The 9,744-nt window shown below is 30.4% G+C and overlaps 1 long non-coding RNA gene across 1 annotated transcript; it reads right to left on the minus strand.

Annotated features, from left to right (window-relative positions):
* Nucleotides 1–4,841: 4,841 nt before the first annotated feature.
* LOC149419323 (uncharacterized) lies at nucleotides 4,842–6,602 on the minus strand. The gene is made up of 3 exons (XR_016302875.1): nucleotides 6,339–6,602; nucleotides 5,408–5,477; nucleotides 4,842–5,306 (listed from the first exon to the last, which is right to left on the minus strand). It is a non-coding gene; the product is annotated as an uncharacterized LOC149419323 (long non-coding RNA).
* Between the last annotated feature and the right edge of the window lie 3,142 nt (nucleotides 6,603–9,744).

Genomic DNA, 9,744 nt, shown 5'->3' on the forward strand with positions numbered 1-9,744 from the left:
GCGTCGTGTGCGAACCGCCATTGAAATACACAGGATAGCAACTTGAGTTGCCAACTGGTTTTTTTTCAGTCGCCCCGTGAGGGAATTAAACATTGATGAGATTCCCACATCTTTTACAGAACACCCGGACAAACTTCTTGACTTTATAAACAACTATTTTTGCAATATAGGCTCAAACTTAGCAAATAAAATTAAACAAAATTCAATTAGTACTATCGAAAATACAGTGAGGATTGACGATGTAAATCAAGAAAACAGCCTCAATATTGTCAAGATAACAAGTGATGAAATAAGAAATATTATAGCCTCCCTAAATATAAATACTTCATCGGGAAATGAACTGATATCAAGCAAATCAATTAAATATCTACAAATTGAGTTAATCCACCCACTGACGTATCTTATAAATCTGTCAATATCAAATGGTATTTTTCCTGCTTGTCTTAAAATTGCTACGATCATTCCAATATATAAAAACGGTCCCAAAAATGATGTATCAAACTATCGCCCAATTAGTATTTTAACTACACTATCAAAAATATTAGAAAAAGTTATAAAAAAACAAATGCTTACATTTTTGGATTCTAATAAAATATTATCATCTACGCAGTATGGTTTTAGGGAAAACCTGGGTACTGGTGACGCTATAGCTAATGTAACAAATTAAATTAAAATTAAACAAATTATTAGAAAATTGGATGAAGGCAAAAAATGCCTAGCAGTTTTCATTGATCTTCAAAAAGCTTTCGATACCATTGACCACGAAATACTGTATTTAAAACTAAAAAAAATGGAATAACCGAAACAACCCTAAACCTACTTAGAAGTTACTTAACGGGAAGAGAACAATTTGTACAAATTGGTAAAAGAAGGAGCAAAACTCTATCAATTAAGTACGGTGTCCCCCAGGGAAGCGTATTAGGACCTATACTATTTCTAATTTACATAAATGACCTTATGAATCTTCCCATCAAAGGAAACATAATGAGCTTTGCAGATGACACTGTAATTTTATTCCATGAACAAGATTGGACAAGCACATATAAGGAGGCTGAACATGGCCTAACTGTTCTTCAAAACTGGCTTAAAGCAAACTCCCTTACATTAAATGTGAATAAAACCAAATATTTAATTTTCTCCAAAAACAAAAGAGGACAATCAATGAATGAGCATATACTCAAACTACATGAATGTCAAAAAAAATTTCCTCAATGTTCCTGCTCGATTATAACTCAAACCAAAAGCATAAAATATCTTGGTATTGAAATTGACGATAAACTACACTGGGATTCACACATTGATCGAACTTCGAAAATCGTAAAAAAAATGTATAATATAGCTACTAAATAAAAAAAAAAAAAAAAAAAATAAATAAAAAAAATTGACTAACGTTCAATTATTTGAATATCGCCCATGACACAAGAATATCTTGTTAATATTAACATAATGAAAATGTTTCAGGGGACACAAAATAACATTTTAATTTATTTATGTTAATATTTTTTATTATTATATTGCTGTATAATGTTGCACACTTCGCTAAATAAATAAAATATTTTGTTTTTATAATATGCAGTAATTCGTAACACACTGTGGATACATGAAAGAAACATGTTATAAATTTAATTACACTGTAGTCAATAAGTATAAACAGAATTTTATTTTTAATATTCAACGACTTTAAAGCCATCGTCTTGTGATTTAATTTTTTATTTATAAAAAACATGATAATGCATTAAAACATTTATTTACATATGATATATTAAATCACCATACTAGGCGACTGCCTGTTTCATGGGGACCAATGGAATATAGTTATGTGAGGTCTTATGTGAACATATGAACTAAATATATAAACGTCTTGAAAATAGGAAGGATTACGGTAGAAAATTTGTAACGGAAATAGAAAATATAAAATAAAAAATAGAAAAACGAAAATAAAAAAGAATAAAGAAGAATAAGACACGCTATTATGCAGGGTTGGATCATATACGTAACTCTTTTTTCTAGTTGTGTATGTGTGCATGCATGCATAAGATAAGCACGCAAATACACGTATACACACATACATCTACACACACACCTATTCATATACATAGAAGCGTAGATATTCATACGCAATATGTACACACACAAATATACACATACATACATATACTTACATATATGTACATACTTATTTATTCACACATATATTTTACCGACATTTATTACATTATCTGAGCATGAGAAACAGGCTACTAACACTATCACATTCACTCATCAAAAAGTCGGAAAGCTTCTTTCTGAAAGTGTGATATTTGGCTATTAACTTTATTTCAATTGATAAATTATTAAATATTTCAGAAAATTAACTAAGAAGGTGAACAATTTTGTCACTCCAAAGGTCGTAAATGTAGAAAATACAGAGTATTAATGCCTATATTATGTACATATACATATTAAAAATTCCAAAGCTAAAAAACTGATAACCTTAGAGGAACTTTGTCGGTGACTCTTAGAAAGAAAACAAGGGCTTGACCTCAAAAACGAAGCTCGTAACCTACAGTTTGTGCAGCGGTTCTTATCATTTGGCAAAATTGTCGCGTAAATAAAATAAATAATCGGTTGTTGCTGAAAAAATCATAAATGTACATTTTTCATATGTTTTTTTAAAGAATTTATTATCATCCTTTTTTTTTAGAAAATGCGTTTTCCGATCATAATCTAAATAACTTAATTTTTCGTAAGTATAAGATTGCACTTCAAAGCACACTTTATTTTTTTCTAGAAAACCTGACAATCAACCTATTTTTTTAAAGTAAAATACTTATCGACTTCATAAATATTTTTTCTGAATATGAAAGGTTAAAGTACCATAATATAATTCGATTTCAGTCATTTTATTTTGGTGACACATTTAAATGTAGCGGCGCAATAATCGATTCTAGCTAAAGAAGCATAAAACAAAGCAAACTAAATAATTGCAATAATCAATTCTAGCTAAAAACATAAAACAAAGCAAACCAAATAATCGATACTAACTAAAGAAGAATAAAACAAAGCAAACCAAATAATCACAATAATCGATACTAGCTAAAGAAGTATAAAACTAAGCAAACCAAATAATCAATACTAGCTAAATGCAAACTAAATAATCGCAATAATCGATTCTACTCAAAGAAGGAAAAAACAAAGCGAACCTAATAATCGCAATAATCGATACTTGTTAAATAAGCATAAAACAAAGCAAACCAAATAATCGCAAAATATCATGAAAAAAAATCTGATAAAAACAGAACGAGATAATCTACAATAGAACAGAATAATAAAACAATGAAAAAAAAAATAAAAAGTGAGTGAAAAAGTGCTAACAAAAATTGTTCAAAAAAGCGAAGCTAGCAGTCCACAATGGAGTGCTGGTACCTACCCAGATGTATGGAAGTGGGGCAGAGAGAGGAAGAAAGCAGACTGAATTCTGTTAAAATGAGATCCCTGAGGCTTATGCGTGGTAAAACCATGTATGATCGTGTGAGAAATTTGGAGATCCGAAAAGAGTGCAAGGCTGATGTAATCGTAATAAGTAAGATTAAGAAAGGGATGCTTAGATGTTTTGGGCATGTGGAGCAAATAAGCGAAGAATGGAGTGTAAGGAGATTATATGATGCAAATGCGAATGGTAGCAGAAGTCGGGGACGCCCGAGGAAGACACGGCACGATCAAGTGAATCAGATACTCGAGTCGGGTCATGAAAAGAGTCAGAATAATAGAAGAGTATGTATGAGACGATGTATGAATGTGAATGAGTCAAGAAGTGTGTGCCAATACCGAGTTGTTTGGCGGTCCGTCTTCTTTGCATACCCTTGCGGGGAAATGGCATAATGGTTAGTTAGTGAAAAGCAGAAGTAATCCAAGAGTTAAATGAAAAAAGGCTTGACCTCAAAATCGAAGCCCGTGACCTATAGTTTGTGCTGCGGTTCTTATCTTTTGGCAAAATTGTCACCTATCCACAATTAATTATTTATTCAAGCTCAATAAATAAAAAAAATAAAAGGTTGTTGCTGATAAACAACATAAATGTACATTTTTAATCTGTTTTTTTAGTGTAATTTATTATCGTTCTTTTTTCTTGGAACATGCCCCATTGCACAGATTATTTTCATCTACAAAGCATTTAACCTGTTGAATGTGGGACGAAATTTCGGAAACGGCGCGAAAATTACCTCGATGTGTTCTGCTCAAATATCTTAATGAAAACTAAGTATTTGCTTTTTTTTCGATTGTTTTCTGTTTACCAGATAATGTAGCTAATTATTCATATATAGTTCATGATTATATCGTAAGACGTTTTCCCAGAATAGCTAACTTTATCTGAAAAATTAATAAAAAATTCCCCCGTTCGGGAAACAATTGTCAAAAAAATTATGTATATGAATATAAACGGATTTTATTATTTCTACACAAACCTGAATAAATAGCCTATATGAAAAAAAAACAAACCAAAAGTGTTTTCAAAGAAATAATGGCATTTACGTTGTTTTGAAAATGTAAAATATTTTAGGCTTTTCAAAAAAAAATGTCAAGCCAAGCGTGCACTTTAGAATTTTTTTGTGTCGTATTGTATAAAGTTATGAAAGCAATTCTTTGAGTTTTTGGTAGTTCATACTATTGTTGTTACTAATAATATTTTTTTATACTAGAAACCTGTAAATAAATAATGCTAAAAATATATTTATGCACTATGATGTAAATTTTCGCTGTCACTTTACTAACTTGGTTTTTGACACAATTATATTGCGAAATATTATAAAAATTACATCAAAATAAACTAGATAGAATTACCTTTCTAATGGAATCTCACACCTATTATTTCGATAATGAATTTATATCCAAAACAATGCTAATATATACAATATTTACCTCAGACAGTTGACCAACTTCAATACATCGATATCCAAAATGGCCGCCATTTTTGTATACAGATATTTATCGAAATACAGAGTGGTGCAAAGAATCATGATTCAATGAGAATAAAAATAAATTTTAGTGATATTTTTTTTCATAATATTTATTTCAATTTTATATAACATAAAATGCATTTTTTTCAATTTCAAGTAACTGGGTGGTTCAATAAAAATAAAAGTCGGAGATTTATGTTTCATCATATTTATTTCAATTTTATATTACATGAAATACATTTTTTTATTCAAGTGCTGTGGGGTTCAATAAAAAAATGTTTAGTAAAAAAAGTTTTTTTTCATCGTATTTATTTCAGTTCCTCTTATGTTATGTTCTCTTATGTTCCTCTTATGTGGCCGATTTGAAACCTGAAACAGTAAACATTTATTGTTACACTAATGTCTTTCAATTCTGGAAAAGATGAAGCGTACAATCAACCTAATATAACTACTACTAATACAAAACATACCGTCATGGCGATCGATGCGGTGTCTGTGGTGGTTCTGCCCCCTGCATCATGTTGTATTGTGGTCTCCATTCTGCAAAGCGATAGAAGCAATCAGACATATACTTGTATTTATATAATTTTAAAAAAGATATTTATAATTGCATACTGTTTTTTTTTATCATATATAAAAAAAAATCTTATAATTTTTTTTAGCACATCCTGTACACCTGATCTAATTTTGTGATATTTATTACGATTTTTCATAAAACAATAAATAACAAAAAAAATATTTCCGTAAATAAAACAATAGTTTTACATTTTCTAGTACACCCTGCAGTGGTTGTTTCTTTTGTATGGAGATTGCAATATTCACATATCACTACAGATGGTGACACTAGTCATTTTTCAAAGCTTTCGTAAAATTCCGTAAACACATACATTCAAACAAATTGGAAATCTTGATTGTATTGGTGTCAATTGCTGAGATGCAAAACTTATTTTTTTATAATATTTTAACTAAATATTGACTAAACAATGATTTTGAAACACAATGCCAATAGTTTTCCCTACATAATGACATATGAATCTCTACAAATAATATAATATTACGATGTCAATAATGATAAACAAAAATGAACTTTTTATAAGCAAGTTTTTTTTGACATTTTCGGCCAGTAATTCATTTTTCATAAAATAAACACTAAATATTGACAAAACAAAAGCTTTTATTTATTCTCTCAAATGGTTTTTCTACACAATAACATGTAAATCATTCCAAATAATGTAATATATGACATAAATAACTTGATTCAAACACAATAAATTTTCAGAGCGAAAACACTTCCAGTTTTTGACAGGAATTTTACGTATTTGTCTTTTGCAAAAATGAATTATATTTATGAAAAACACATGACTTGTTCAATGAACTATGCATAAAATCATGTTTACTTACGTTTCTTTGGGAAATTCGTCGTATAATACAGTCTTTACTGTAGCAGTCCGTGCACCAGCGAACGTTGAAAAAGATGCACAAAAAATATGACAACGGCTTTTCATAGAGAAGTCAATTTGAAAGCTACCAAAGAGGCTACACTAATAAAATAAAAGGTATCTTCTAGACTGATATTAGCGCAAGCGATTTTGACCTTGTTCTTCATACAGTTTCTCTATAGATAAGGGTTAAAATAGCACTTTAAAAAAAAAACCAAGCAAAAATATTTCTCGGATGCCGGCGTCCGACTCACAGTCGAGAGGTTAAACTATTGCAACATTTCCATTTTTAATTGAGATCTTTTCCAATTCCGACAACCGCATTAAAAAGGGGTTGAAATTTTAGGGGTATTATTTTGCTTACATTGGATTTTAACACTGGCATGCCATAAAAACATTGCATTTTTCTTAAATGGCATAATATTATGGTAATACCTTCAATTATTTTTAAGGTGTACATTAATCTCAATAACAGATAAAAATCCAAAATAAACCTGTTTTTTTTAAGCTGCTGAAAAATTCTACAACGGTGAACGATCGTCATCAAATTTGCACAGCTTTTTTATTTTTTGTTCAAATTTATTATCTACATAATTTTTAAATATTTAAAAGATTTCTTATAAATTATGTAAAATTTATAGAGACAATTAATTGTTTAACTTATCTAATCAACAACGTTTTTCTTCTTATCAAAATAAATATGGGTAGAAAAGCCAGCAAATAAAAATATTTATTCAAAGAGAAAATTATCAGAGATATTCATACTTCACGCTATAAGCTAATATTTATAGCTACTGAAGCCGTCAGTTCTCATAGCCTTTCACAACGTAATATTATCATATTATGGGAAAGATAATCATAAAGGGAGAAGTCGAAGCCACAATGCGGCGAGGTCACACGGTGCCACGATGGTGTGCTTTAGTGGTATTGTGGCTTCACAGAATGTTTGTCGGATCTGATAAGAAACGGAGTTTGTGCGAGTTTCACCAAAAATGGGGCATTTTCCGAGAAAATCGCGGCAGTTGGTAACTCTCGCATGTATAAATAACATTGAAAGTTAAAATGAAAATGGAATTCTGGGAATAGTTAACCCTAAATTATTGCGCAGTGTGCCAACTTCATAAAACCGTAATAATAATATGTTTCTGTCTGTTTGACAATTGAAATTAAAGGGTACCTACCAAACCACCCATAGCAAAACAATTAATTATAACATCATATTCTTAAAGATTGAACGTAGATACCCAATAACATACCACATGGAGAAAAAATAATAATATTGAATATTGCTATTTTATTATGAATCTCTAAATTATTCGTTATCCGGTCAAACACGGGATTGAAGTATATAGTTTCCTAATGAACGTTTAGTTAAATACGAATGAATTATCATTATTTATTTATTGTTGTCATGTTAAATTTGTAGAACTCTATTTTAATTTTTGGGGTTTCTTTTATTTATTCAATAGTATTATTTTTAAATTATCCACTAAAACGGTTTATTACTAAACAAGTTCTGCTGTGTAATCAATATTACGCGGGACAGCTGTTTCGCCCTCTGTAGGCATTATCAAATTGTTTTGTATTTTTTTGAAAATTTAATAATAATACTATTAAAAAAATATATTTATATATATATAAAATCTTGATGTCCGAACACGTGTTCATAAAAATTAAAATATTTTCCCATTTCGTCATTGTATATTATCAAGGCAAATGCAGGTGTATGAACACGTGTTCCGATATATTAGGAATTTACTAAAAGTTTATCAGGAAATGGCGTGCAATCCTGTTTTTAACCGAATTACCAAATTATTGAAGAGATTTTTAATAAATAGAAGAAGAAAATAATGATAATAACTCTAAATGAAACAGAACAAAGAATATTAAAAAAAATACGGTCACAACTAGGAATCAAACCCAGGATCTGTTGTCTTACCGGAACAGCGTCTTAACCACTAATTTGAAATATGAGGTCGAGCAGAAATTAGCAATACTCACTTCTCTCCTTGCAAAGTTCGTATTATAGATATTATAGATTTCACTACTTTCTAGCATAATTTTTAATTGGCCACTTTTTGTAAAATATCACCTAAAGGACGCCATTTAAGGCTCGAGAATAAATGTTTGTTTTGAATATTTGTAATATTTAAAAACCACACATCTTCGGAACAAAATTCTTTTGAACTATCAATTAACAAAAATACGTGTTGTATTGCTTGAATTGCGGAAAGAATCAGGTCAAGTCGTTAAACTAGAAAAATTCCACCCATCAAACGAGAGAAGAAAAACATTAAATGTAGGTACTCACATTATTCGAATGTGGGGTAGGCATGTGGATACAATCGTAGAAGATTCAATTTGTTTTCCTAGAAAACTAGTTAAGGCGATGCACTTTTTTTTTTTTTTTTTACAGTAATACCGCACAAGAGTCCCAACTGCTCCCGTCTGGAGCCAGTGAGACTATGGCATCCCCAATTGGGGTATGTTGTGAGGCTGAGGGTATTGGGGAGGGGAGGGAGATGGGGAAGAGGAAGGTGGGGAAGTACCTGGCTATTCAGATCTGGTCACCAAACACGGCTAAAGCCATTTCAAGCAACGTTTCAATTCAGAAAACTGCACTACGTCGTGTAATATTTTAAATTGAGCCGCTATCAATAACAACCCTTATGTAGATGACGATAAGGTTTAAATTCCCGCTTAACACCATCTGCCTGTTTTGATTTATGCAAGAAAAAAACATGGCCAAAAAGTGCCTTTTATTTTATTTTGTGGATGTTCAGGCTTAAATATTAATTTTTTTTTCGATCGTTTTATAAATAACTTAATTTTCCACATTATACAATAAAATCATAACCGAAAATGGGTTCGTAAGTAGGAGATTTTGAACTTTAAAGCAGTTTTCATAGGCCTTCTACATTATTTTTTTCTGGGCTTATAAAAAGACTTATCTAAAAAATACTCGATTATTTCAAAGGCCATGATGTATTCTACTCGCAGTATTTAATTAAAGCATCTGAAACATTTCTAGGCGACCAAATTTTCAAACCAACAACACATGATTTTGCATTACTACGTATGGCATCGCCTTAAATGCTTCTACGAATTGGTTTTTAGCTTGTCCGACTGTAATAATATATCTAAAAATTGTGTCAGTATTTCCGACGAATCAATTACTTGTGAGATGAGTTTGACAGGGAACAAGCTTCTCGAACTAGAGAATTACCAACCTTCGGGTAATGAACAGTGTAGCTAAATCCAGACCTATTATTTGTAACGTAAATAAACACAATTATAAGCAGAACCTTTTACTTTTTAACAAAGAGTTCCCAACCCTTAAGTCTGCTAAGTAAGTAAGACAGATATAA

The sequence above is a fragment of the Hesperophylax consimilis genome, chromosome 12 (assembly GCF_061612785.1).
Source record: "Hesperophylax consimilis isolate HC1 chromosome 12, BYU_Hcon_1.0, whole genome shotgun sequence".
Classification (NCBI taxonomy): domain Eukaryota; kingdom Metazoa; phylum Arthropoda; class Insecta; order Trichoptera; family Limnephilidae; genus Hesperophylax; species Hesperophylax consimilis.